Below are 25,057 nucleotides of genomic sequence, written 5' to 3'. Positions count from 1 at the left end.
AGCATAGTCAGGAAAGCAATGTTAGGTCAGTGGAAGTTTTTTCGACTGGCTTGTGGGAGAGCAGAAAGGTTTTTGGAGAGCAGTATACTACATTTCAAATGTGACTTGCATGTAAGCATTGGTGGTTCAGTGGTAGAATTCTGGCCTGCCACGCGGGAGACCCGGGTTCTGTTCCTGGCCAATGCAGCAGTTGCCAGCTTTTAAAATGTTCTAAATCATAGGCTATTTTTCTTACATTCTTATTTTGTCAGACCATTGGAAGGTCTTCTAGTATAAAACAGTTTTGTGAAATCTTCCCTCAGCCTGAACACTCTTAACTGTTTTTGTGTCAATAAAAATGTTTGTGTTTTCAGTGCGAAACATTCCTGAAGTATGTTCATGAAAGCATTAATGCAGAACATTTCTTAAGCATAGTCAGGAAAGCAATGTTAGGTCAGTGGTAGTTTTTTCGACTGGCTTGTGGGAGAGCAGAAAGGTTCTGCTCAGTAGACTACATTTAAAAGAGTCTTTCATGTAAGCATTGGTGGTTCAGTGGTAGAATTCTCGCCTGCCACGCGGGAGACCCGGGTCCGATTCCCGGCCAATGCACTGGTTGCCAGCTTTTAAAATGTTCTACATCATAGGCTATTTTTCTTACATTCTTATTTTGTCAGACCATTGGAAGGTCTTCTAGTATAAAACAGTTTTTTGAAATCTTCCCTCAGCCTGAACACTCTTAGCTGTTTTTGTGTCAATAAAAATGTTTGTGTTTTCAGTGCGAAACATTCCTGAAGTATGTTCATGAAAGCATTAATGCAGAACATTTCTTAAGCATAGTCAGGAAAGCAATGTTAGGTCAGTGGTAGTTTTTTCGACTGGCTTGTGGGAGAGCAGAAAGGTTCTGCTCAGTAGACTACATTTAAAAGAGTCTTTCATGTAAGCATTGGTGGTTTTTTCGACTGACCCGGGTCCGATTCCCGGCCAATGCAGCAGTTGCCAGCTTTTAAAATGTTCTACATCATAGGCTATTTTTCTTACATTCTTATTTTGTCAGACCATTGGAAGGTCTTCTAGTATAAAACAGTTTTGTGAAATCTTCCCTCAGCCTGAACACTCTTAGCTGTTTTTGTGTCAATAAAAATGTTTGTGTTTTCAGTGCGAAACATTCCTGAAGTATGTTCATTAAAGCATTAATGCAGAACATTTCTTAAGCATAGTCAGGAAAGCAATGTTAGGTCAGTGGAAGTTTTTTCGACTGGCTTGTGGGAGAGCAGAAAGGTTTTTGGAGAGCAGTATACTACATTTCAAATGTGACTTGCACGTAAGCATTGGTGGTTCAGTGGTAGAATTCTTGCCTTCCATGCGGGAGACCTGGGTCCGATTCCCGGCCAATTCAGCAGTTGCCAGCTTTTAAAATGTTCTACATCATAGGCTATTTTTCTTACATTCTTATTTTGTCAGACCGTTGGAAGGTCTTCTAATATAAAACAGTTTTGTGAAATCTTCCCTCAGCCTGAACACTCTTAGCTGTTTTTGTGTCAATAAAAATGTTTGTGTTTTCAGTGCAAAACATTCCTGAAGTATGTTCATGAAAGCATTAATGCAGAACATTTCTTAAGCATAGTCAGGAAAGCAATGTTAGGTCAGTGGTAGTTTTTTTCGACTGGCTTGTGGGAGAGCAGAAAGGTTCTGCTCAGTAGACTACATTTAAAAGAGTCTTTCATGTAAGCATTAGTGGTTCAGTGGTAGAATTCTCGCCTGCCACGCGGGAGACCCGGGTCCGATTCCCGGCCAATGCAGCAGTTGCCAGCTTTTAAAATGTTCTACATCATAGGCTATTTTTCTTACATTCTTATTTTGTCAGACCATTGGAAAGTCTTCTAGTATAAAACAGTTTTGTGAAATCTTCCCTCAGCCTGAACACTCTTAGCTGTTTTTGTGTCAATAAAAATGTTTGTGTTTTCAGTGCGAAACATTCCTGAAGTATGTTCATTAAAGCATTAATGCAGAACATTTCTTAAGCATAGTCAGGAAAGCAATGTTAGGTCAGTGGTAGTTTTTTCGACTGGCTTGTGGGAGAGCAGAAAGGTTCTGCTCAGTAGACTACATTTAAAAGAGTCTTTCATGTAAGCATTGGTGGTTCAGTGGTAGAATTCTCGCCTGCCACGCGGGAGACCCGGGTCCGATTCCCGGCCAATGCAGCAGTTGCCAGCTTTTAAAATGTTCTACATCATAGGCTATTTTTCTTACATTCTTATTTTGTCAGACCGTTGGAAGGTCTTCTAATATAAAACAGTTTTGTGAAATCTTCCCTCAGCCTGAACACTCTTAGCTTATTGTGTGTCAGGAAAAAAATGTTGTGTTTTCAGTGCGAAACATTCCTGAAGTATGTTCATTAAAGCATTAATGCAGAACATTTCTTAAGCATAGTCAGGAAAGCAATGTTAGGTCAGTGGTAGTTTTTTCGACTGGCTTGTGGGAGAGCAGAAAGGTTCTGCTCAGTAGACTACATTTAAAAGAGTCTATCATGTAAGCATTGGTGGTTCAGTGGTAGAATTCTTGCCTGCCACGCGGGAGACCCGGGTCCGATTCCCAGCCAATGCACTGGTTGCCAGCTTTTAAAATGTTCTACATCATAGGCTATTTTTCTTACATTCTTATTTTGTCAGACCATTGGAAGGTCTTCTAGTATAAAACAGTTTTTTGAAATCTTCCCTCAGCCTGAACACTCTTAGCTGTTTTTGTGTCAATAAAAATGTTTGTGTTTTCAGTGCGAAACATTCCTGAAGTATGTTCATGAAAGCATTAATGCAGAACATTTCTTAAGCATAGTCAGGAAAGCAATGTTAGGTCAGTGGTATTTTTTTCGACTGGCTTGTGGGAGAGCAGAAAGGTTCTGCTCAGTAGACTACATTTAAAAGAGTCTTTCATGTAAGCATTGGTGGTTCAGTGGTAGAATTCTCGCCTGCCACGCGGGAGACCCGGGTCCGATTCCCGGCCAATGCACTGGTTGCCAGCTTTTAAAATGTTCTACATCATAGGCTATTTTTCTTACATTCTTATTTTGTCAGACCATTGGAAGGTCTTCTAGTATAAAACAGTTTTGTGAAATCTTCCCTCAGCCTGAACACTCTTAGCTGTTTTTGTGTCAATAAAAATGTTTGTGTTTTCAGTGCGAAACATTCCTGAAGTATGTTCATTAAAGCATTAATGCAGAACATTTCTTAAGCATAGTCAGGAAAGCAATGTTAGGTCAGTGGTAGTTTTTTTGACTGGCTTGTGGGAGAGCAGAAAAGTTCTGCTCAGTAGACTACATTTAAAAGATTCGTTCATGTAAGCATTGGTGGTTCAGTGGTAGAATTCTCGCCTGCCACGCGGGCGACCCGGGTCTGATTCTCGGCCAATGCAGCAGTTGCCAGCTTTTAAAATGTTCTACATCATAGGCTATTTTTCTTACATTCTTATTTTGTCAGACCATTGGAAGGTCTTCTAGTATAAAACAGTTTTTTGAAATCTTCCCTCAGCCTGAACACTCTTAGCTGTTTTTGTGTCAATAAAAATGTTTGTGTTTTCAGTGCGAAACATTCCTGAAGTATGTTCATGAAAGCATTAATGCAGAACATTTCTTAAGCATAGTCAGGAAAGCAATGTTAGGTCAGTGGTAGTTTTTTCGACTGGCTTGTGGGAGAGCAGAAAGGTTCTGCTCAGTAGACTACATTTAAAAGAGTCTTTCATGTAAGCATTGGTGGTTTTTTCGACTGACCCGGGTCCGATTCCCGGCCAATGCAGCAGTTGCCAGCTTTTAAAATGTTCTACATCATAGGCTATTTTTCTTACATTCTTATTTTGTCAGACCATTGGAAGGTCTTCTAGTATAAAACAGTTTTGTGAAATCTTCCCTCAGCCTGAACACTCTTAGCTGTTTTTGTGTCAATAAAAATGTTTGTGTTTTCAGTGCGAAACATTCCTGAAGTATGTTCATTAAAGCATTAATGCAGAACATTTCTTAAGCATAGTCAGGAAAGCAATGTTAGGTCAGTGGAAGTTTTTTCGACTGGCTTGTGGGAGAGCAGAAAGGTTTTTGGAGAGCAGTATACTACATTTCAAATGTGACTTGCATGTAAGCATTGGTGGTTCAGTGGTAGAATTCTTGCCTTCCATGCGGGAGACCTGGGTCCGATTCCCGGCCAATTCAGCAGTTGCCAGCTTTTAAAATGTTCTACATCATAGGCTATTTTTCTTACATTCTTATTTTGTCAGACCGTTGGAAGGTCTTCTAATATAAAACAGTTTTGTGAAATCTTCCCTCAGCCTGAACACTCTTAGCTGTTTTTGTGTCAATAAAAATGTTTGTGTTTTCAGTGCAAAACATTCCTGAAGTATGTTCATGAAAGCATTAATGCAGAACATTTCTTAAGCATAGTCAGGAAAGCAATGTTAGGTCAGTGGTAGTTTTTTCAACTGGCTTGTGGGAGAGCAGAAAGGTTCTGCTCAGTAGACTACATTTAAAAGAGTCTTTCATGTAAGCATTAGTGGTTCAGTGGTAGAATTCTCGCCTGCCACGCGGGAGACCCGGGTCCGATTCCCGGCCAATGCAGCAGTTGCCAGCTTTTAAAATGTTCTACATCATAGGCTATTTTTCTTACATTCTTATTTTGTCAGACCATTGGAAGGTCTTCTAGTATAAAACAGTTTTGTGAAATCTTCCCTCAGCCTGAACACTCTTAGCTGTTTTTGTGTCAATAAAAATGTTTGTGTTTTCAGTGCGAAACATTCCTGAAGTATGTTCATTAAAGCATTAATGCATAACATTTCTTAAGCATAGTCAGGAAAGCAATGTTAGGTCAGTGGTAGTTTTTTCGACTGGCTTGTGGGAGAGCAGAAAGGTTCTGCTCAGTAGACTACATTTAAAAGAGTCTTTCATGTAAGCATTGGTGGTTCAGTGGTAGAATTCTCGCCTGCCACGCGGGAGACCAGGGTCCGATTCCCGGCCAATGCAGCAGTTGCCAGCTTTTAAAATGTTCTACATCATAGGCTATTTTTCTTACATTCTTATTTTGTCAGACCGTTGGAAGGTCTTCTAATATAAAACAGTTTTGTGAAATCTTCCCTCAGCCTGAACACTCTTAGCTTATTGTGTGTCAGGAAAAAAATTTTGTGTTTTCAGTGCGAAACATTCCTGAAGTATGTTCATTAAAGCATTAATGCAGAACATTTCTTAAGCATAGTCAGGAAAGCAATGTTAGGTCAGTGGTAGTTTTTTCGACTGGCTTGTGGGAGAGCAGAAAGGTTCTGCTCAGTAGACTACATTTAAAAGAGTCTTTCATGTAAGCATTGGTGGTTCAGTGGTAGAATTCTTGCCTGCCACGCGGGAGACCCGGGTCCGATTCCCGGCCAATGCACTGGTTGCCAGCTTTTAAAATGTTCTACATCATAGGCTATTTTCCTTACATTCTTATTTTGTCAGACCATTGGAAGGTCTTCTAGTATAAAACAGTTTTTTGAAATCTTCCCTCAGCCTGAACACTCTTAGCTGTTTTTGTGTCAATAAAAATGTTTGCGTTTTCAGTGCGAAACATTCCTGAAGTATGTTCATGAAAGCATTAATGCAGAACATTTCTTAAGCATAGTCAGGAAAGCAATGTTAGGTCAGTGGTAGTTTTTTCGACTGGCTTGTGGGAGAGCAGAAAGGTTCTGCTCAGTAGACTACATTTAAAAGAGTCTTTCATGTAAGCATTGGTGGTTCAGTGGTAGAATTCTCGCCTGCCACGCGGGAGACCCGGGTCCGATTCCCGGCCAATGCACTGGTTGCCAGCTTTTAAAATGTTCTACATCATAGGCTATTTTTCTTACATTCTTATTTTGTCAGACCATTGGAAGGTCTTCTAGTATAAAACAGTTTTGTGAAATCTTCCCTCAGCCTGAACACTCTTAGCTGTTTTTGTGTCAATAAAAATGTTTGTGTTTTCAGTGCGAAACATTCCTGAAGTATGTTCATTAAAGCATTAATGCAGAACATTTCTTAAGCATAGTCAGGAAAGCAATGTTAGGTCAGTGGTAGTTTTTTCGACTGGCTTGTGGGAGAGCAGAAAGGTTCTGCTCAGTAGACTACATTTAAAAGATTCGTTCATGTAAGCATTGGTGGTTCAGTGGTAGAATTCTCGCCTGCCACGCGGGCGACCTGGGTCTGATTCCCGGCCAATGCAGCAGTTGCCAGCTTTTAAAATGTTCTACATCATAGGCTATTTTTCTTACATTCTTATTTTGTCAGACCATTGGAAGGTCTTCTAGTATAAAACAGTTTTGTGAAATCTTCTTTCAGCCTGAACACTCTTAGCTGTTTTTGTGTCAATAAAAATGTTTGTGTTTTCAGTGCGAAACATTCCTGAAGTATGTTCATTAAAGCATTAATGCAGAACATTTCTTAAGCATAGTCAGGAAAGCAATGTTAGGTCAGTGGAAGTTTTTTCGACTGGCTTGTGGGAGAGCAGAAAGGTTTTTGGAGAGCAGTAGACTGCATTTCAAATGTGACTTGCATGTAAGCATTGGTGGTTCAGTGGTAGAATTCTTGCCTGCCACGTGGGAGACCCGGGTCCGATTCCCGGCCAATGCAGCAGTTGCCAGCTTTTAAAATGTTCTACATCATAGGCTATTTTTCTTACATTCTTATTTTGTCAGACCATTGGAAGGTCTTCTAGTATAAAACAGTTTTGTGAAATCTTCCCTCAGCCTGAACACTCTTAGCTGTTTTTGTGTCAATAAAAATGTTTGTGTTTTCAGTGCGAAACATTCCTGAAGTATGTTCATGAAAGCATTAATGCAGAACATTTCTTAAGCATAGTCAGGAAAGCAATGTTAGGTCAGTGGTAGTTTTTTCGACTGGCTTGTGGGAGAGCAGAAAGGTTCTGCTCAGTAGACTACATTTAAAAGAGTCTTTCATGTGAGCATTGGTGGTTCAGTGGTAGAATTCTCGCCTGCCACGCGGGAGACCCGGGTCCGATTCCCGGCCAATGCAGCAGTTGCCAGCTTTTAAAATGTTCTACATCATAGGCTATTTTTCTTACATTCTTATTTTGTCAGACCGTTGGAAGGTCTTCTAATATAAAACAGTTCTGTGAAATCTTCCCTCAGCCTGAACACTATTAGCTTATTGTGTGTCAATAAAAAAAGTTTGTGTTTTCAGTGCGAAACATTCCTGAAGTATGTTCATTAAAGCATTAATGCAGAACATTTCTTAAGCATAGTCAGGAAAGCAATGTTAGGTCAGTGGAAGTTTTTTCGACTGGCTTGTGGGAGAGCAGAAAGGTTTTTGGAGAGCAGTAGACTACATTTCAAATGTGACTTGCATGTAAGCGTTGGTGGTTCAGTGGTAGAATTCTTGCCTGCCACGCGGGAGACCAGGGTCCGATTCCCGGCCAATGCAGCAGTTGCCAGCTTTTAAAATGTTCTACATCATAGGCTATTTTTCTTACATTCTTATTTTGTCAGACCATTGGAAGGTCTTCTAGTATAAAACAGTTTTGTGAAATCTTCCCTCAGCCTGAACACTCTTAGCTGTTTTTGTGTCAATAAAAATGTTTGTGTTTTCAGTGCGAAACATTCCTGAAGTATGTTCATTAAAGCATAAATGCATAACATTTCTTAAGCATAGTCAGGAAAGCAATGTTAGGTCAGTGGTAGTTTTTTCGACTGGCTTGTGGGAGAGCAGAAAGGTTTTTGGAGAGCAGTATACTACATTTCAAATTTGACTTGCAAGTAAGCATTGGTGGTTCAGTGGTAGAATTCTAGCCTGCCACGCGGGAGACCCGGGTCCGATTCCTGGCCAATGCACTGGTTGCCAGCTTTTAAAATGTTCTACATCATAGGCTATTTTTCTTACATTCTTATTTTGTCAGACCATTGGAAGGTCTTCTAGTATAAAACAGTTTTTTGAAATCTTCCCTCAGCCTGAACACTCTTAGCTGTTTTTGTGTCAATAAAAATGTTTGTGTTTTCAGTGCGAAACATTCCTGAAGTATGTTCATTAAAGCATTAATGCAGAACATTTCTTAAGCATAGTCAGGAAAGCAATATTAGGTCAGTGGAAGTTTTTTCGACTGGCTTGTGGGAGAGCAGAAAGGTTTTTGGAGAGCAGTATACTACATTTCAAATGTGATTTGCATGTAAGCATTGGTGGTTCAGTGGTAGAATTCTGGCCTGCCACGCGGGAGACCAGGGTCCGATTCCCGGCCAATGCAGCAGTTGCCAGCTTTTAAAATGTTCTACATCATAGGCTATTTTTCTTACATTCTTATTTTGTCAGACCGTTGGAAGGTCTTCTAATATAAAACAGTTTTGTGAAATCTTCCCTCAGCCTAAACACTATTAGCTTATTGTGTGTCAATAAAAAAAGTTTGTGCTTTCAGTGCGAAACATTCCTGAAGTATGTTCATTAAAGCATTAATGCAGAACATTTCTTAAGCATAGTCAGGAAAGCAATGTTAGGTCAGTGGAAGTTTTTTCGACTGGCTTGTGGGAGAGCAGAAAGGTTTTTGGAGAGCAGTAGACTACATTTCAAATGTGACTTGCATGTAAGCATTGGTGGTTCAGTGGTAGAATTCTTGCCTGCCACGCGGGAGACCAGGGTCCGATTCCCAGCCAATGCAGCAGTTGCCAGCTTTTAAAATGTTCTACATCATAGGCTATTTTTCTTACATTCTTATTTTGTCAGACCATTGGAAGGTCTTCTAATATAAAACAGTTTTGTGAAATCTTCCCTCAGCCTGAACACTCTTAGCTGTTTTTGTGTCAATAAAAATGTTTGTGTTTTCAGTGCGAAACATTCCTGAAGTATGTTCATGAAAGCATTAATGCAGAACATTTCTTAAGTATAGTCAGGAAAGCAATGTTAGGTCAGTGGTAGTTTTTTCGACTGGCTTGTGGGAGAGCAGAAAGGTTCTGCTCAGTAGACTACATTTAAAAGAGTCTTTCATGTGAGCATTGGTGGTTCAGTGGTAGAATTCTCGCCTGCCACGCGGGAGACCCGGGTCCGATTCCCGGCCAATGCAGCAGTTGCCAGCTTTTAAAATGTTCTACATCATAGGCTATTTTTCTTACATTCTTATTTTGTCAGACCGTTGGAAGATCTTCTAATATAAAACAGTTCTGTGAAATCTTCCCTCAGCCTGAACACTATTAGCTTATTGTGTGTCAATAAAAAAAGTTTGTGTTTTCAGTGCGAAACATTCCTGAAGTATGTTCATTAAAGCATTAATGCAGAACATTTCTTAAGCATAGTCAGGAAAGCAATGTTAGGTCAGTGGAAGTTTTTTCGACTGGCTTGTGGGAGAGCAGAAAGGTTTTTGGAGAGCAGTAGACTACATTTCAAATGTGACTTGCATGTAAGCGTTGGTGGTTCAGTGGTAGAATTCTTGCCTGCCACGCGGGAGACCAGGGTCCGATTCCCAGCCAATGCAGCAGTTGCCAGCTTTTAAAATGTTCTACATCATAGGCTATTTTTCTTACATTCTTATTTTGTCAGACCATTGGAAGGTCTTCTAGTATAAAACAGTTTTGTGAAATCTTCCCTCAGCCTGAACACTCTTAGCTGTTTTTGTGTCAATAAAAATGTTTGTGTTTTCAGTGCGAAACATTCCTGAAGTATGTTCATGAAAGCATTAATGCAGAACATTTCTTAAGCATAGTCAGGAAAGCAATGTTAGGTCAGTGGTAGTTTTTTCGACTGGCTTGTGGGAGAGCAGAAAGGTTCTGCTCAGTAGACTACATTTAAAAGAGTCTTTCATGTAAGCATTGGTGGTTCAGTGGTAGAATTCTCGCCTGCCACGCGGGAGACCCGGGTCCGATTCCCGGCCAATGCACTGGTTGCCAGCTTTTAAAATGTTCTACATCATAGGCTATTTTTCTTACATTCTTATTTTGTCAGACCATTGGAAGGTCTTCTAGTATAAAACAGTTTTGTGAAATCTTCCCTCAGCCTGAACACTCTTAGCTGTTTTTGTGTCAATAAAAATGTTTGTGTTTTCAGTGCGAAACATTCCTGAAGTATGTTCATTAAAGCATTAATGCAGAACATTTCTTAAGCATAGTCAGGAAAGCAATGGTAGGTCAGTGGTAGTTTTTTTGACTGGCTTGTGGGAGAGCAGAAAAGTTCTGCTCAGTAGACTACATTTAAAAGATTCGTTCATGTAAGCATTGGTGGTTCAGTGGTAGAATTCTCGCCTGCCACGCGGGCGACCCGGGTCTGATTCTCGGCCAATGCAGCAGTTGCCAGCTTTTAAAATGTTCTACATCATAGGCTATTTTTCTTACATTCTTATTTTGTCAGACCATTGGAAGGTCTTCTAGTATAAAACAGTTTTTTGAAATCTTCCCTCAGCCTGAACACTCTTAGCTGTTTTTGTGTCAATAAAAATGTTTGTGTTTTCAGTGCGAAACATTCCTGAAGTATGTTCATGAAAGCATTAATGCAGAACATTTCTTAAGCATAGTCAGGAAAGCAATGTTAGGTCAGTGGTAGTTTTTTCGACTGGCTTGTGGGAGAGCAGAAAGGTTCTGCTCAGTAGACTACATTTAAAAGAGTCTTTCATGTAAGCATTGGTGGTTCAGTGGTAGAATTCTCGCCTGCCACGCGGGAGACCCGGGTCCGATTCCCGGCCAATGCACTGGTTGCCAGCTTTTAAAATGTTCTACATCATAGGCTATTTTTCTTACATTCTTATTTTGTCAGACCATTGGAAGGTCTTCTAGTATAAAACAGTTTTGTGAAATCTTCCCTCAGCCTGAACACTCTTAGCTGTTTTTGTGTCAATAAAAATGTTTGTGTTTTCAGTGCGAAACATTCCTGAAGTATGTTCATTAAAGCATTAATGCAGAACATTTCTTAAGCATAGTCAGGAAAGCAATGTTAGGTCAGTGGTAGTTTTTTTGACTGGCTTGTGGGAGAGCAGAAAAGTTCTGCTCAGTAGACTACATTTAAAAGATTCGTTCATGTAAGCATTGGTGGTTCAGTGGTAGAATTCTCGCCTGCCACGCGGGCGACCCGGGTCTGATTCTCGGCCAATGCAGCAGTTGCCAGCTTTTAAAATGTTCTACATCATAGGCTATTTTTCTTACATTCTTATTTTGTCAGACCATTGGAAGGTCTTCTAGTATAAAACAGTTTTTTGAAATCTTCCCTCAGCCTGAACACTCTTAGCTGTTTTTGTGTCAATAAAAATGTTTGTGTTTTCAGTGCGAAACATTCCTGAAGTATGTTCATGAAAGCATTAATGCAGAACATTTCTTAAGCATAGTCAGGAAAGCAATGTTAGGTCAGTGGTAGTTTTTTCGACTGGCTTGTGGGAGAGCAGAAAGGTTCTGCTCAGTAGACTACATTTAAAAGAGTCTTTCATGTAAGCATTGGTGGTTTTTTCGACTGACCCGGGTCCGATTCCCGGCCAATGCAGCAGTTGCCAGCTTTTAAAATGTTCTACATCATAGGCTATTTTTCTTACATTCTTATTTTGTCAGACCATTGGAAGGTCTTCTAGTATAAAACAGTTTTGTGAAATCTTCCCTCAGCCTGAACACTCTTAGCTGTTTTTGTGTCAATAAAAATGTTTGTGTTTTCAGTGCGAAACATTCCTGAAGTATGTTCATTAAAGCATTAATGCAGAACATTTCTTAAGCATAGTCAGGAAAGCAATGTTAGGTCAGTGGAAGTTTTTTCGACTGGCTTGTGGGAGAGCAGAAAGGTTTTTGGAGAGCAGTATACTACATTTCAAATGTGACTTGCATGTAAGCATTGGTGGTTCAGTGGTAGAATTCTTGCCTTCCATGCGGGAGACCTGGGTCCGATTCCCGGCCAATTCAGCAGTTGCCAGCATTTAAAATGTTCTACATCATAGGCTATTTTTCTTACATTCTTATTTTGTCAGACCGTTGGAAGGTCTTCTAATATAAAACAGTTTTGTGAAATCTTCCCTCAGCCTGAACACTCTTAGCTGTTTTTGTGTCAATAAAAATGTTTGTGTTTTCAGTGCAAAACATTCCTGAAGTATGTTCATGAAAGCATTAATGCAGAACATTTCTTAAGCATAGTCAGGAAAGCAATGTTAGGTCAGTGGTAGTTTTTTCGACTGGCTTGTGGGAGAGCAGAAAGGTTCTGCTCAGTAGACTACATTTAAAAGAGTCTTTCATGTAAGCATTAGTGGTTCAGTGGTAGAATTCTCGCCTGCCACGCGGGAGACCCGGGTCCGATTCCCGGCCAATGCAGCAGTTGCCAGCTTTTAAAATGTTCTACATCATAGGCTATTTTTCTTACATTCTTATTTTGTCAGACCATTGGAAGGTCTTCTAGTATAAAACAGTTTTGTGAAATCTTCCCTCAGCCTGAACACTCTTAGCTGTTTTTGTGTCAATAAAAATGTTTGTGTTTTCAGTGCGAAACATTCCTGAAGTATGTTCATTAAAGCATTAATGCATAACATTTCTTAAGCATAGTCAGGAAAGCAATGTTAGGTCAGTGGTAGTTTTTTCGACTGGCTTGTGGGAGAGCAGAAAGGTTCTGCTCAGTAGACTACATTTAAAAGAGTCTTTCATGTAAGCATTGGTGGTTCAGTGGTAGAATTCTCGCCTGCCACGCGGGAGACCAGGGTCCGATTCCCGGCCAATGCAGCAGTTGCCAGCTTTTAAAATGTTCTACATCATAGGCTATTTTTCTTACATTCTTATTTTGTCAGACCGTTGGAAGGTCTTCTAATATAAAACAGTTTTGTGAAATCTTCCCTCAGCCTGAACACTCTTAGCTTATTGTGTGTCAGGAAAAAAATTTTGTGTTTTCAGTGCGAAACATTCCTGAAGTATGTTCATTAAAGCATTAATGCAGAACATTTCTTAAGCATAGTCAGGAAAGCAATGTTAGGTCAGTGGTAGTTTTTTCGACTGGCTTGTGGGAGAGCAGAAAGGTTCTGCTCAGTAGACTACATTTAAAAGAGTCTTTCATGTAAGCATTGGTGGTTCAGTGGTAGAATTCTCGCCTGCCACGCGGGAGAACCGGGTCCGATTCCCGGCCAATGCAGCAGTTGCCAGCTTTTAAAATGTTTTACATCATAGGCTATTTTTCTTACATTCTTATTTTGTCAGACCGTTGGAAGGTCTTCTAATATAAAACAGTTTTGTGAAATCTTCCCTCAGCCTGAACACTCTTAGCTGTTTTTGTGTCAATAAAAATGTTTGTGTTTTCAGTGCAAAACATTCCTGAAGTATGTTCATGAAAGCATTAATGCAGAACATTTCTTAAGCATAGTCAGGAAAGCAATGTTAGGTCAGTGGTAGTTTTTTCGACTGGCTTGTGGGAGAGCAGAAAGGTTTTTGGAGAGCAGTATACTACATTTCAAATGTGATTTTCATGTGAGCATTGGTGGTTCAGTGGTAGAATTCTGGCCTGCCACGCGGGAGACCCGGGTTCTATTCCTGGCCAATGCAGCAGTTGCCAGCTTTTAAAAAGTTCTAAATCATAGGCTATTTTTCTTACATTCTTATTTTGTCAGACCATTGGAAGGTCTTCTAGTATAAAACAGTTTTGTGAAATCTTCCCTCAGCCTGAACACTCTTAGCTGTTTTTGTGTCAATAAAAATGTTTGTGTTTTCAGTGCGAAACATTCCTGAAGTATGTTCATTAAAGCATTAATGCAGAACATTTCTTAAGCATAGTCAGGAAAGCAATGTTAGGTCAGTGGTAGTTTTTTCGACTGGCTTGTGGGAGAGCAGAAAGGTTCTGCTCAGTAGACTACATTTAAAAGATTCGTTCATGTAAGCATTGGTGGTTCAGTGGTAGAATTCTCGCCTGCCACGCGGGTGACCCGGGTCCAATTCCTGGCCAATGCAGCAGTTGCCAGCTTTTAAAATGTTCTACATCATAGGCTATTTTTCTTACATTCTTATTTTGTCAGACCATTGGAAGGTCTTCTAGTATAAAACAGTTTTGTGAAATCTTCCCTCAGCCTGAACACTCTTAGCTGTTTTTGTGTCAATAAAAATGTTTGTGTTTTCAGTGCGAAACATTCCTGAAGTATGTTCATTAAAGCATTAATGCAGAACATTTCTTAAGCATAGTCAGGAAAGCAATGTTAGGTCAGTGGAAGTTTTTTCGACTGGCTTGTGGGAGAGCAGAAAGGTTTTTGGAGAGCAGTATACTACAATTCAAATTTGGCTTGCATGTAAGCATTGGTGGTTCAGTGGTAGAATTCTTGCCTTCCATGCCGCAAACCTGGGTCCGATTCCCGGCCAATGCAGCAGTTGCCAGCTTTTAAAATGTTCTACATCCTAGGCAATTTTTTATACATTCTTATTTTGTCAGACCATTGGAAGGTCTTCTAGTATAAAACAGTTTTTTGAAATCTTCCCTCAGCCTGAACACTCTTAGCTGTTTTTGTGTCAATAAAAATGTTTGTGTTTTTTTTAGTGCGAAACATTCCTGAAGTATGTTTATGAAAGCATTAATGCAGAACATTTCTTAAGCATAGTCAGGAAAGCAATGTTAGGTCAGTGGTAGTTTTTTCGACTGGCTTGTGGGAGAGCAGAAAGGTTCTGCTCAGTAGACTACATTTAAAAGAGTCTTTCATGTAAGCATTGGTGGTTCAGTGGTAGAATTATCGCCTGCCACGCGAGAGACCAGGGTCCGATTCCCGGCCAATGCAGCAGTTGCCAGCTTTTAAAATGTTCTACATCATAGGCTATTTTTCTTACATTCTTATTTTGTCAGACCGTTGGAAGGTCTTCTAATATAAAACAGTTTTGTGAAATCTTCCCTCAGCCTAAACACTATTAGCTTATTGTGTGTCAATAAAAAAAGTTTGTGCTTTCAGTGCGAAACATTCCTGAAGTATGTTCATTAAAGCATTAATGCAGAACATTTCTTAAGCATAGTCAGGAAAGCAATGTTAGGTCAGTGGAAGTTTTTTCGACTGGCTTGTGGGAGAGCAGAAAGGTTTTTGGAGAGCAGTAGACTACATTTCAAATGTAACTTGCATGTAAGCATTGGTGGTTCAGTGGTAGAATTCTTGCCTGCCACACGGGAGACCAGGGTCCGATTCCCAGCCAATGCAGCAGTTGCCAGCTTTTAAAATGTTTTACATCATAGGCTATTTTTCTTACATTCTTATTTTGTCAGACCGTTGGAAGGTCTTCTAATATAAAACAGTTTTGTGAAATCTTCCCTCAGCCTGAACACTCTTAGCTGTTTTTGTGTCAATAAAAATGTTTGTGTTTTCAGTGCAAAACATTCCTGAAGTATGTTCATGAAAGCATTAATGCAGAACATTTCTTAAGCATAGTCAGGAAAGCAATGTTAGGTCAGTGGTAGTTTTTTCGACTGGCTTGTGGGAGAGCAGAAAGGTTTTTGGAGAGCAGTATACTACATTTCAAATGTGATTTTCATGTGAGCATTGGTGGTTCAGTGGTAGAATTCTGGCCTGCCACGCGGGAGACCCGGGTTCTATTCCTGGCCAATGCAGCAGTTGCCAGCTTTTAAAAAGTTCTAAATCATAGGCTATTTTTCTTACATTCTTATTTTGTCAGACCATTGGAAGGTCTTCTAGTATAAAACAGTTTTGTGAAATCTTCCCTCAGCCTGAACACTCTTAGCTGTTTTTGTGTCAATAAAAATGTTTGTGTTTTCAGTGCGAAACATTCCTGAAGTATGTTCATTAAAGCATTAATGCAGAACATTTCTTAAGCATAGTCAGGAAAGCAATGTTAGGTCAGTGGTAGTTTTTTCGACTGGCTTGTGGGAGAGCAGAAAGGTTCTGCTCAGTAGACTACATTTAAAAGATTCGTTCATGTAAGCATTGGTGGTTCAGTGGTAGAATTCTCGCCTGCCACGCGGGTGACCCGGGTCCAATTCCTGGCCAATGCAGCAGTTGCCAGCTTTTAAAATGTTCTACATCATAGGCTATTTTTCTTACATTCTTATTTTGTCAGACCATTGGAAGGTCTTCTAGTATAAAACAGTTTTGTGAAATCTTCCCTCAGCCTGAACACTCTTAGCTGTTTTTGTGTCAATAAAAATGTTTGTGTTTTCAGTGCGAAACATTCCTGAAGTATGTTCATTAAAGCATTAATGCAGAACATTTCTTAAGCATAGTCAGGAAAGCAATGTTAGGTCAGTGGAAGTTTTTTCGACTGGCTTGTGGGAGAGCAGAAAGGTTTTTGGAGAGCAGTATACTACAATTCAAATTTGGCTTGCATGTAAGCATTGGTGGTTCAGTGGTAGAATTCTTGCCTTCCATGCCGCAAACCTGGGTCCGATTCCCGGCCAATGCAGCAGTTGCCAGCTTTTAAAATGTTCTACATCCTAGGCAATTTTTTATACATTCTTATTTTGTCAGACCATTGGAAGGTCTTCTAGTATAAAACAGTTTTTTGAAATCTTCCCTCAGCCTGAACACTCTTAGCTGTTTTTGTGTCAATAAAAATGTTTGTGTTTTTTTTAGTGCGAAACATTCCTGAAGTATGTTTATGAAAGCATTAATGCAGAACATTTCTTAAGCATAGTCAGGAAAGCAATGTTAGGTCAGTGGTAGTTTTTTCGACTGGCTTGTGGGAGAGCAGAAAGGTTCTGCTCAGTAGACTACATTTAAAAGAGTCTTTCATGTAAGCATTGGTGGTTCAGTGGTAGAATTATCGCCTGCCACGCGAGAGACCAGGGTCCGATTCCCGGCCAATGCAGCAGTTGCCAGCTTTTAAAATGTTCTACATCATAGGCTATTTTTCTTACATTCTTATTTTGTCAGACCGTTGGAAGGTCTTCTAATATAAAACAGTTTTGTGAAATCTTCCCTCAGCCTAAACACTATTAGCTTATTGTGTGTCAATAAAAAAAGTTTGTGCTTTCAGTGCGAAACATTCCTGAAGTATGTTCATTAAAGCATTAATGCAGAACATTTCTTAAGCATAGTCAGGAAAGCAATGTTAGGTCAGTGGAAGTTTTTTCGACTGGCTTGTGGGAGAGCAGAAAGGTTTTTGGAGAGCAGTAGACTACATTTCAAATGTAACTTGCATGTAAGCATTGGTGGTTCAGTGGTAGAATTCTTGCCTGCCACACGGGAGACCAGGGTCCGATTCCCAGCCAATGCAGCAGTTGCCAGCTTTTAAAATGTTCTACATCATAGGCTATTTTTCTTACATTCTTATTTTGTCAGACCATTGGAAGGTCTTCTAGTATAAAACAGTTTTGTGAAATCTTCCCTCAGCCTGAACACTCTTAGCTGTTTTTGTGTCAATAAAAATGTTTGTGTTTTCAGTGCGAAACATTCCTGAAGTATGTTCATGAAAGCATTAATGCAGAACATTTCTTACGTATAGTCAGGAAAGCAATGTTAGGTCAGTGGTAGTTTTTTCGACTGGCTTGTGGGAGAGCAGAAAGGTTCTGCTCAGTAGACTACATTTAAAAGAGTCTTTCATGTGAGCATTGGTGGTTCAGTGGTAGAATTCTCGCCTGCCACGCGGGAGACCCGGGTCCGATTCCTGGCCAATGCAGCAGTTGCCAGCTTTTAAAATGTTATACATCATAGGCTATTTTTCTTACATTCTTATTTTGTCAGACCATTGGAAGGTCTTCTAGTATAAAACAGTTTTGTGAAATCTTCCCTCAGCCTGAACACTATTAGCTTATTGTGTGTCAATAAAAAAAGTTTGTGTTTTCAGTGCGAAACATTCCTGAAGTATGTTCATTAAAGCATTAATGCAGAACATTTCTTAAGCATAGTCAGGAAAGCAATGTTAGGTCAGTGGAAGTTTTTTCGACTGGCTTGTGGGAGAGCAGAAAGGTTTTTGAAGAGCAGTAGACTACATTTCAAATGTGACTTGCATGTAAGCGTTGGTGGTTCAGTGGTAGACTTCTTGCCTGCCACGCGGGAGACCAGGGTCCGATTCCCAGCCAATGCAGCAGTTGCCAGCTTTTACAATGTTCTACATCATAGGCTATTTTTCTTACATTCTTATTTTGTCAGACCATTGGAAGGTCTTCTAGTATAAAACAGTTTTGTGAAATCTTCCCTCAGCCTGAACACTCTTAGCTGTTTTTGTGTCAATAAAAATGTTTGTGTTTTCAGTGCGAAACATTCCTGAAGTATGTTCATTAAAGCATAAATGGATAACATTTCTTAAGCATAGTCAGGAAAGCAATGTTAGGTCAGTGGTAGTTTTTTCGACTGGCTTGTGGGAGAGCAGAAAGGTTCTGCTCAGTAGACTACATTTAAAAGAGTCTTTCATGTAAGCATTGGTGGTTCAGTGGTAGAATTCTCGCCTGCCACGCGGGAGACCCGGGTCCGATTCCCGGCCAATGCACTGGTTGCCAGCTTTTAAAATGTTCTACATCATAGGCTATTTTTCTTACATTCTTATTTTGTCAGACCATTGGAAGGTCTTCTAGTATAAAACAGTTTTGTGAAATCTTCCCTCAGCCTGAACACTCTTAGCTGTTTTTGTGTCAATAAAAATGTTTGTGTTTTCAGTGCGAAACATTCCTGAAGTATGTTCATTAAAGCATTAATGCATAACATTTCTTAAGCATAGTCAGGAAAGCAATGTTAGGTCAGTGGAAGTTTTTTCGACTGGCTTGTGGTAGAGCAGAAAGGTTTTTGGAGAGCAGTATACTACATTTCAAATGTGACTTGCATGTAAGCATTGGTGGTTCAGTGGTAGAATTCTTGCCTTCCATGCGGGAGACCTGGGTCCGATTCCCGGCCAATGCAGCAGTTGCCAGCTTTTAAAATGTTCTACATCATAGGCTATTTTTCTTACATTCTTATTTTGTCAGACCGTTGGAAGGTCTTCTAATATAAAACAGTTTTGTGAAATCTTCCCTCAGCCTGAACACTCTTAGCTGTTTTTGTGTCAATAAAAATGTTTGTGTTTTCAGTGCAAAACATTCCTGAAGTATGTTCATGAAAGCATTAATGCAGAACATTTCTTAAGCATAGTCAGGAAAGCAATGTTAGGTCAGTGGTAGTTTTTTCGACTGGCTTGTGGGAGAGCAGAAAGGTTCTGCTCAGTAGACTACATTTAAAAGAGTCTTTCATGTAAGCATTGGTGGTTCAGTGGTAGAATTCTCGCCTGCCACGCGGGAGACCCGGGTCCGATTCCCGGCCAATGCAGCAGTTGCCAGCTTTTAAAATGTTCTACATCATAGGCTATTTTTCTTACATTCTTATTTTGTCAGACCATTGGAAGGTCTTCTAGTATAAAACAGTTTTGTGAAATCTTCCCTCAGCCTGAACACTCTTAGCTGTTTTTGTGTCAATAAAAATGTTTGTGTTTTCAGTGCGAAACATTCCTGAAGTATGTTCATTAAAGCATTAATGCATAACATTTCTTAAGCATAGTCAGGAAAGCAATGTTAGGTCAGTGGTAGTTTTTTCGACTGGCTTGTGGGAGAGCAGAAAGGTTCTGCTCAGTAGACTACATTTAAAAGAGTCTTTCATGTAAGCATTGGTGGTTCAGTGGTAGAATTCTCACCTGCCACGCGGGAGACCCGGGTCCGATTCCCGGCCAATGCAGCAGTTGCCAGCTTCTAAAATGTTCTACATCATAGGCTATTTTTCTTACATTCTTATTTTGTCAGACCGTTGGAAGGTCTTCTAATATAAAACAGTTTTGTGAAATCTTCCCTCAGCCTGAACACTCTTAGCTTATTGTGTGTCAGGAAAAAAATTTTGTGTTTTCAGTGCGAAACATTCCTGAAGTATGTTCATTAAAGCATTAATGCAGAACATTTCTTAAGCATGGTCAGGAAAGCAATGTTAGGTCAGTGGAAGTTTTTTTGACTGGCTTGTGGGAGAGCTGAAAGGTTTTTGGAGAGCAGTATACTACATTTCAAATGTGACTTGCATGTAAGCATTGGTGGTTCAGTGGTAGAATTCTCGCCTGCCACGCGGGAGACCTGGGTCCGATTCCCGGCCAATGCAGCAGTTGCCAGCTTTTAAAATGTTCTACATCATAGGCTATTTTTCTTACATTCTTATTTTGTCAGACCGTTGGAAGGTCTTCTAATATAAAACAGTTTTGTGAAATCTTCCCTCAGCCTGAACACTATTAGCTTATTGAGTGTCAGGAAAAAAATGTTGTGTTTTCAGTGCGAAACATTCCTGAAGTATGTTCATTAAAGCATTAATGCAGAACATTTCTTAAGCATAGTCAGGAAAGCAATGTTAGGTCAGTGGAAGTTTTTTCGACTGGCTTGTGGGAGAGCAGAAAGGTTTTTGGAGAGCAGTATACTACATTTCAAATGTGACTTGCATGTAAGCATTGGTGGTTCAGTGGTAGGATTCTGGCCTGCCACGCGGGAGACCCGGGTTCTGTTCCTGGCCAATGCAGCAGTTGCCAGCTTTTAAAATGTTCTAAATCATAGGCTATTTTTCTTACATTCTTATTTTGTCAGACCATTGGAAGGTCTTCTAGTATAAAACAGTTTTTTGAAATCTTCCCTCAGCCTGAACACTCTTAGCTGTTTTTGTGTCAATAAAAATGTTTGTGTTTTCAGTGCGAAACATTCCTGAAGTATGTTTATGAAAGCATTAATGCAGAACATTTCTTAAGCATAGTCAGGAAAGCAATGTTAGGTCAGTGGTAGTTTTTTCGACTGGCTTGTGGGAGAGCAGAAAGGTTCTGCTCAGTAGACTACATTTAAAAGAGCCTTTCATGTAAGCATTGGTGGTTCAGTGGTAGAATTCTCGCCTGCCACGCGGGAGACCCGGGTCCGATTCCCGGCCAATGCAGCAGTTGCCAGCTTTTAAAATGTTCTACATCATAGGCTATTTTTCTTACATTCTTATTTTGTCAGACCGTTGGAAGGTCTTCTAATATAAAACAGTTTTGTGAAATCTTCCCTCAGCCTGAACACTATTAGCTTATTGTGTGTCAATAAAAAAAGTTTGTGCTTTCAGTGCGAAACATTCCTGAAGTATGTTCATTAAAGCATTAATGCAGAACATTTCTTAAGCATAGTCAGGAAAGCAATGTTAGGTCAGTGGAAGTTTTTTCGACTGGCTTGTGGAAGAGCAGAAAGGTTTTTGGAGAGCAGTATACTACATTTCAAATTTGACTTGCTAGTAAGCATTGGTGGTTCAGTGGTAGAATTCTAGCCTGCCACGCGGGAGACCTGGGTCCGATTCCTGGCCAATGCACTGGTTGCCAGCTTATAAAATGTTCTACATCATAGGCTATTTTTCTTACATTCTTATTTTGTCAGACCATTGGAAGGTATCCTAGTATAAAACAGTTTTGTGAAATCTTCCCTCAGCCTGAACACTCTTAACTGTTTTTGTGTCAATAAAAATGTTTGTGTTTTCAGTGCGAAACATTCCTGAAGTATGTTCATTAAAGCATTAATGCAGAACATTTCTTAAGCATAGTCAGGAAAGCAATGTTAGGTCAGTGGTAGTTTTTTCGACTGGCTTGTGGGAGAGCAGAAAGGTTCTGCTCAGTAGACTACATTTAAAAGAGTCTTTCATGTAAGCATTGGTGGTTCAGTGGTAGAATTCTCGCCTGCCACGCGGGAGACCCGGGTCCGATTCCCGGCCAATGCACTGGTTGCCAGCTTTTAAAATGTTCTACATCATAGGCTATTTTTCTTACATTCTTATTTTGTCAGACCATTGGAAGGTCTTCTAGTATAAAACAGTTTTTTGAAATCTTCCCTCAGCCTGAACACTCTTAGCTGTTTTTGTGTCAATAAAAATGTTTGTGTTTTCAGTGCGAAACATTCCTGAAGTATGTTCATGAAAGCATTAATGCAGAACATTTCTTAAGCATAGTCAGGAAAGCAATGTTAGGTCAGTGGTATTTTTTTCGACTGGCTTGTGGGAGAGCAGAAAGGTTCTGCTCAGTAGACTACATTTAAAAGAGTCTTTCATGTAAGCATTGGTGGTTTTTTCGACTGACCCGGGTCCGATTCCCGGCCAATGCAGCAGTTGCCAGCTTTTAAAATGTTCTACATCATAGGCTATTTTTCTTACATTCTTATTTTGTCAGACCATTGGAAGGTCTTCTAGTATAAAACAGTTTTGTGAAATCTTCCCTCAGCCTGAACACTCTTAGCTGTTTTTGTGTCAATAAAAATGTTTGTGTTTTCAGTGCGAAACATTCCTGAAGTATGTTCATTAAAGCATTAATGTAGAACATTTCTTAAGCATAGTCAGGAAAGCAATGTTAGGTCAGTGGAAGTTTTTTCGACTGGCTTGTGGGAGAGCAGAAAGGTTTTTGGAGAGCAGTATACTACATTTCAAATGTGACTTGCATGTAAGCATTGGTGGTTCAGTGGTAGAATTCTTGCCTTCCATGCGGGAGACCTGGGTCCGATTCCCGGCCAATTCAGCAGTTGCCAGCTTTTAAAATGTTCTACATCATAGGCTATTTTTCTTACATTCTTATTTTGTCAGACCGTTGGAAGGTCTTCTAATATAAAACAGTTTTGTGAAATCTTCCCTCAGCCTGAACACTCTTAGCTTATTGTGTGTCAGGAAAAAAATTTTGTGTTTTCAGTGCGAAACATTCCTGAAGTATGTTCATTAAAGCATTAATGCAGAACATTTCTTAAGCATAGTCAGGAAAGCAATGTTAGGTCAGTGGTAGTTTTTTCGACTGGCTTGTGGGAGAGCAGAAAGGTTCTGCTCAGTAGACTACATTTAAAAGAGTCTTTCATGTAAGCGTTGGTGGTTCAGTGGTAGAATTCTTGCCTGCCACGCGGGAGACCCGGGTCCGATTCCCGGCCAATGCACTGGTTGCCAGCTTTTAAAATGTTCTACATCATAGGCTATTTTTCTTACATTCTTATTTTGTCAGACCATTGGAAGGTCTTCTAGTATAAAACAGTTTTTTGAAATCTTCCCTCAGCCTGAACACTCTTAGCTGTTTTTGTGTCAATAAAAATGTTTGTGTTTTCAGTGCGAAACATTCCTGAAGTATGTTCATGAAAGCATTAATGCAGAACATTTCTTAAGCATAGTCAGGAAAGCAATGTTAGGTCAGTGGTAGTTTTTTCGACTGGCTTGTGGGAGAGCAGAAAGGTTCTGCTCAGTAGACTACATTTAAAAGAGTCTTTCATGTAAGCATTGGTGGTTTTTTCGACTGACCCGGGTCCGATTCCCGGCCAATGCAGCAGTTGCCAGCTTTTAAAATGTTCTACATCATAGGCTATTTTTCTTACATTCTTATTTTGTCAGACCATTGGAAGGTCTTCTAGTATAAAACAGTTTTGTGAAATCTTCCCTCAGCCTGAACACTCTTAGCTGTTTTTGTGTCAATAAAAATGTTTGTGTTTTCAGTGCGAAACATTCCTGAAGTATGTTCATTAAAGCATTAATGCATAACATTTCTTAAGCATAGTCAGGAAAGCAATGTTAGGTCAGTGGAAGTTTTTTCGACTGGCTTGTGGTAGAGCAGAAAGGTTTTTGGAGAGCAGTATACTACATTTCAAATGTGACTTGCATGTAAGCATTGGTGGTTCAGTGGTAGAATTCTTGCCTTCCATGCGGGAGACCTGGGTCCGATTCCCGGCCAATGCAGCAGTTGCCAGCTTTTAAAATGTTCTACATCATAGGCTATTTTTCTTACATTCTTATTTTGTCAGACCGTTGGAAGGTCTTCTAATATAAAACAGTTTTGTGAAATCTTCCCTCAGCCTGAACACTCTTAGCTGTTTTTGTGTCAATAAAAATGTTTGTGTTTTCAGTGCGAAACATTCCTGAAGTATGTTCATGAAAGCATTAATGCAGAACATTTCTTACGTATAGTCAGGAAAGCAATGTTAGGTCAGTGGTAGTTTTTTCGACTGGCTTGTGGGAGAGCAGAAAGGTTCTGCTCAGTAGACTACATTTAAAAGAGTCTTTCATGTAAGCGTTGGTGGTTCAGTGGTAGAATTCTTGCCTGCCACGCGGGAGACCTGGGTCCGATTCCCGGCCAATGCACTGGTTGCCAGCTTTTAAAATGTTCTACATCATAGGCTATTTTTCTTACATTCTTATTTTGTCAGACCATTGGAAGGTCTTCTAGTATAAAACAGTTTTTTGAAATCTTCCCTCAGCCTGAACACTCTTAGCTGTTTTTGTGTCAATAAAAATGTTTGTGTTTTCAGTGCGAAACATTCCTGAAGTATGTTCATGAAAGCATTAATGCAGAACATTTCTTAAGCATAGTCAGGAAAGCAATGTTAGGTCAGTGGTAGTTTTTTCGACTGGCTTGTGGGAGAGCAGAAAGGTTCTGCTCAGTAGACTACATTTAAAAGAGTCTTTCATGTAAGCATTGGTGGTTCAGTGGTAGAATTCTCGCCTGCCACGCGGGAGACCCGGGTCCGATTCCCGGCCAATGCACTGGTTGCCAGCTTTTAAAATGTTCTACATCATAGGCTATTTTTCTTACATTCTTATTTTGTCAGACCATTGGAAGGTCTTCTAGTATAAAACAGTTTTGTGAAATCTTCCCTCAGCCTGAACACTCTTAGCTGTTTTTGTGTCAATAAAAATGTTTGTGTTTTCAGTGCGAAACATTCCTGAAGTATGTTCATTAAAGCATTAATGCAGAACATTTCTTAAGCATAGTCAGGAAAGCAATGTTAGGTCAGTGGAAGTTTTTTCGACTGGCTTGTGGGAGAGCAGAAAGGTTTTTGGAGAGCAGTAGACTACATTTCAAATGTGACGTGCATGTAAGCATTGGTGGTTCAGTGGTAGAATTCTCGCCTGCCACGCGGGAGACCCGGGTCCGATTCCCGGCCAATGCAGCAGTTGCCAGCTTTTAAAATGTTCTACATCATAGGCTATTTTTCTTACATTCTTATTTTGTCAGACCATTGGAAGGTCTTCTAGTATAAAACAGTTTTGTGAAATCTTCCCTCAGCCTGAACACTCTTAGCTGTTTTTGTGTCAATAAAAATGTTTGTGTTTTCAGTGCGAAGCATTCCTGAAGTATGTTCATGAAAGCATTAATGCAGAACATTTCTTAAGCATAGTCAGGAAAGCAATGTTAGGTCAGTGGTAGTTTTTTCGACTGGCTTGTGGGAGAGCAGAAAGGTTCTGCTCAGTAGACTACATTTAAAAGAGTCTTT

General features: G+C 39.9%; 14 non-coding genes across 14 annotated transcripts; all 14 read left to right on the top strand.

The window, feature by feature from the left end:
- The first annotated feature begins 517 nt into the window (after window positions 1–517).
- trnag-gcc (transfer RNA glycine (anticodon GCC)) lies at window positions 518–588 on the top strand. The gene has a single exon. It is a non-coding gene; the product is annotated as a tRNA-Gly (tRNA).
- Window positions 589–2,109: 1,521 nt separating this feature from the next.
- On the top strand, window positions 2,110–2,180 carry trnag-gcc (transfer RNA glycine (anticodon GCC)). Its single transcript has one exon. It is a non-coding gene; the product is annotated as a tRNA-Gly (tRNA).
- A 734-nt stretch (window positions 2,181–2,914) lies between these two features.
- Window positions 2,915–2,985, top strand: trnag-gcc (transfer RNA glycine (anticodon GCC)). Its single transcript has one exon. It is a non-coding gene; the product is annotated as a tRNA-Gly (tRNA).
- A 2,727-nt stretch (window positions 2,986–5,712) lies between these two features.
- trnag-gcc (transfer RNA glycine (anticodon GCC)) lies at window positions 5,713–5,783 on the top strand. The gene has a single exon. It is a non-coding gene; the product is annotated as a tRNA-Gly (tRNA).
- A 1,140-nt stretch (window positions 5,784–6,923) lies between these two features.
- On the top strand, window positions 6,924–6,994 carry trnag-gcc (transfer RNA glycine (anticodon GCC)). Its single transcript has one exon. It is a non-coding gene; the product is annotated as a tRNA-Gly (tRNA).
- A 1,961-nt stretch (window positions 6,995–8,955) lies between these two features.
- Window positions 8,956–9,026, top strand: trnag-gcc (transfer RNA glycine (anticodon GCC)). The gene has a single exon. It is a non-coding gene; the product is annotated as a tRNA-Gly (tRNA).
- Window positions 9,027–9,765: 739 nt separating this feature from the next.
- On the top strand, window positions 9,766–9,836 carry trnag-gcc (transfer RNA glycine (anticodon GCC)). Its single transcript has one exon. It is a non-coding gene; the product is annotated as a tRNA-Gly (tRNA).
- A 733-nt stretch (window positions 9,837–10,569) lies between these two features.
- On the top strand, window positions 10,570–10,640 carry trnag-gcc (transfer RNA glycine (anticodon GCC)). Its single transcript has one exon. It is a non-coding gene; the product is annotated as a tRNA-Gly (tRNA).
- Window positions 10,641–18,235: 7,595 nt separating this feature from the next.
- Window positions 18,236–18,306, top strand: trnag-gcc (transfer RNA glycine (anticodon GCC)). The gene has a single exon. It is a non-coding gene; the product is annotated as a tRNA-Gly (tRNA).
- Window positions 18,307–19,044: 738 nt separating this feature from the next.
- trnag-gcc (transfer RNA glycine (anticodon GCC)) lies at window positions 19,045–19,115 on the top strand. Its single transcript has one exon. It is a non-coding gene; the product is annotated as a tRNA-Gly (tRNA).
- A 1,549-nt stretch (window positions 19,116–20,664) lies between these two features.
- Window positions 20,665–20,735, top strand: trnag-gcc (transfer RNA glycine (anticodon GCC)). Its single transcript has one exon. It is a non-coding gene; the product is annotated as a tRNA-Gly (tRNA).
- Window positions 20,736–21,474: 739 nt separating this feature from the next.
- trnag-gcc (transfer RNA glycine (anticodon GCC)) lies at window positions 21,475–21,545 on the top strand. Its single transcript has one exon. It is a non-coding gene; the product is annotated as a tRNA-Gly (tRNA).
- Window positions 21,546–24,255: 2,710 nt separating this feature from the next.
- trnag-gcc (transfer RNA glycine (anticodon GCC)) lies at window positions 24,256–24,326 on the top strand. The gene has a single exon. It is a non-coding gene; the product is annotated as a tRNA-Gly (tRNA).
- A 336-nt stretch (window positions 24,327–24,662) lies between these two features.
- trnag-gcc (transfer RNA glycine (anticodon GCC)) lies at window positions 24,663–24,733 on the top strand. Its single transcript has one exon. It is a non-coding gene; the product is annotated as a tRNA-Gly (tRNA).
- Window positions 24,734–25,057: the final 324 nt, after the last annotated feature.

Source organism: Salminus brasiliensis, chromosome 3, assembly GCF_030463535.1.
Source record: "Salminus brasiliensis chromosome 3, fSalBra1.hap2, whole genome shotgun sequence".
Classification (NCBI taxonomy): Eukaryota; Metazoa; Chordata; class Actinopteri; order Characiformes; family Bryconidae; genus Salminus; species Salminus brasiliensis.
Note: the sequence above shows the minus strand (reverse complement) of the source record. Positions and strands in the feature narration are given on the sequence as shown.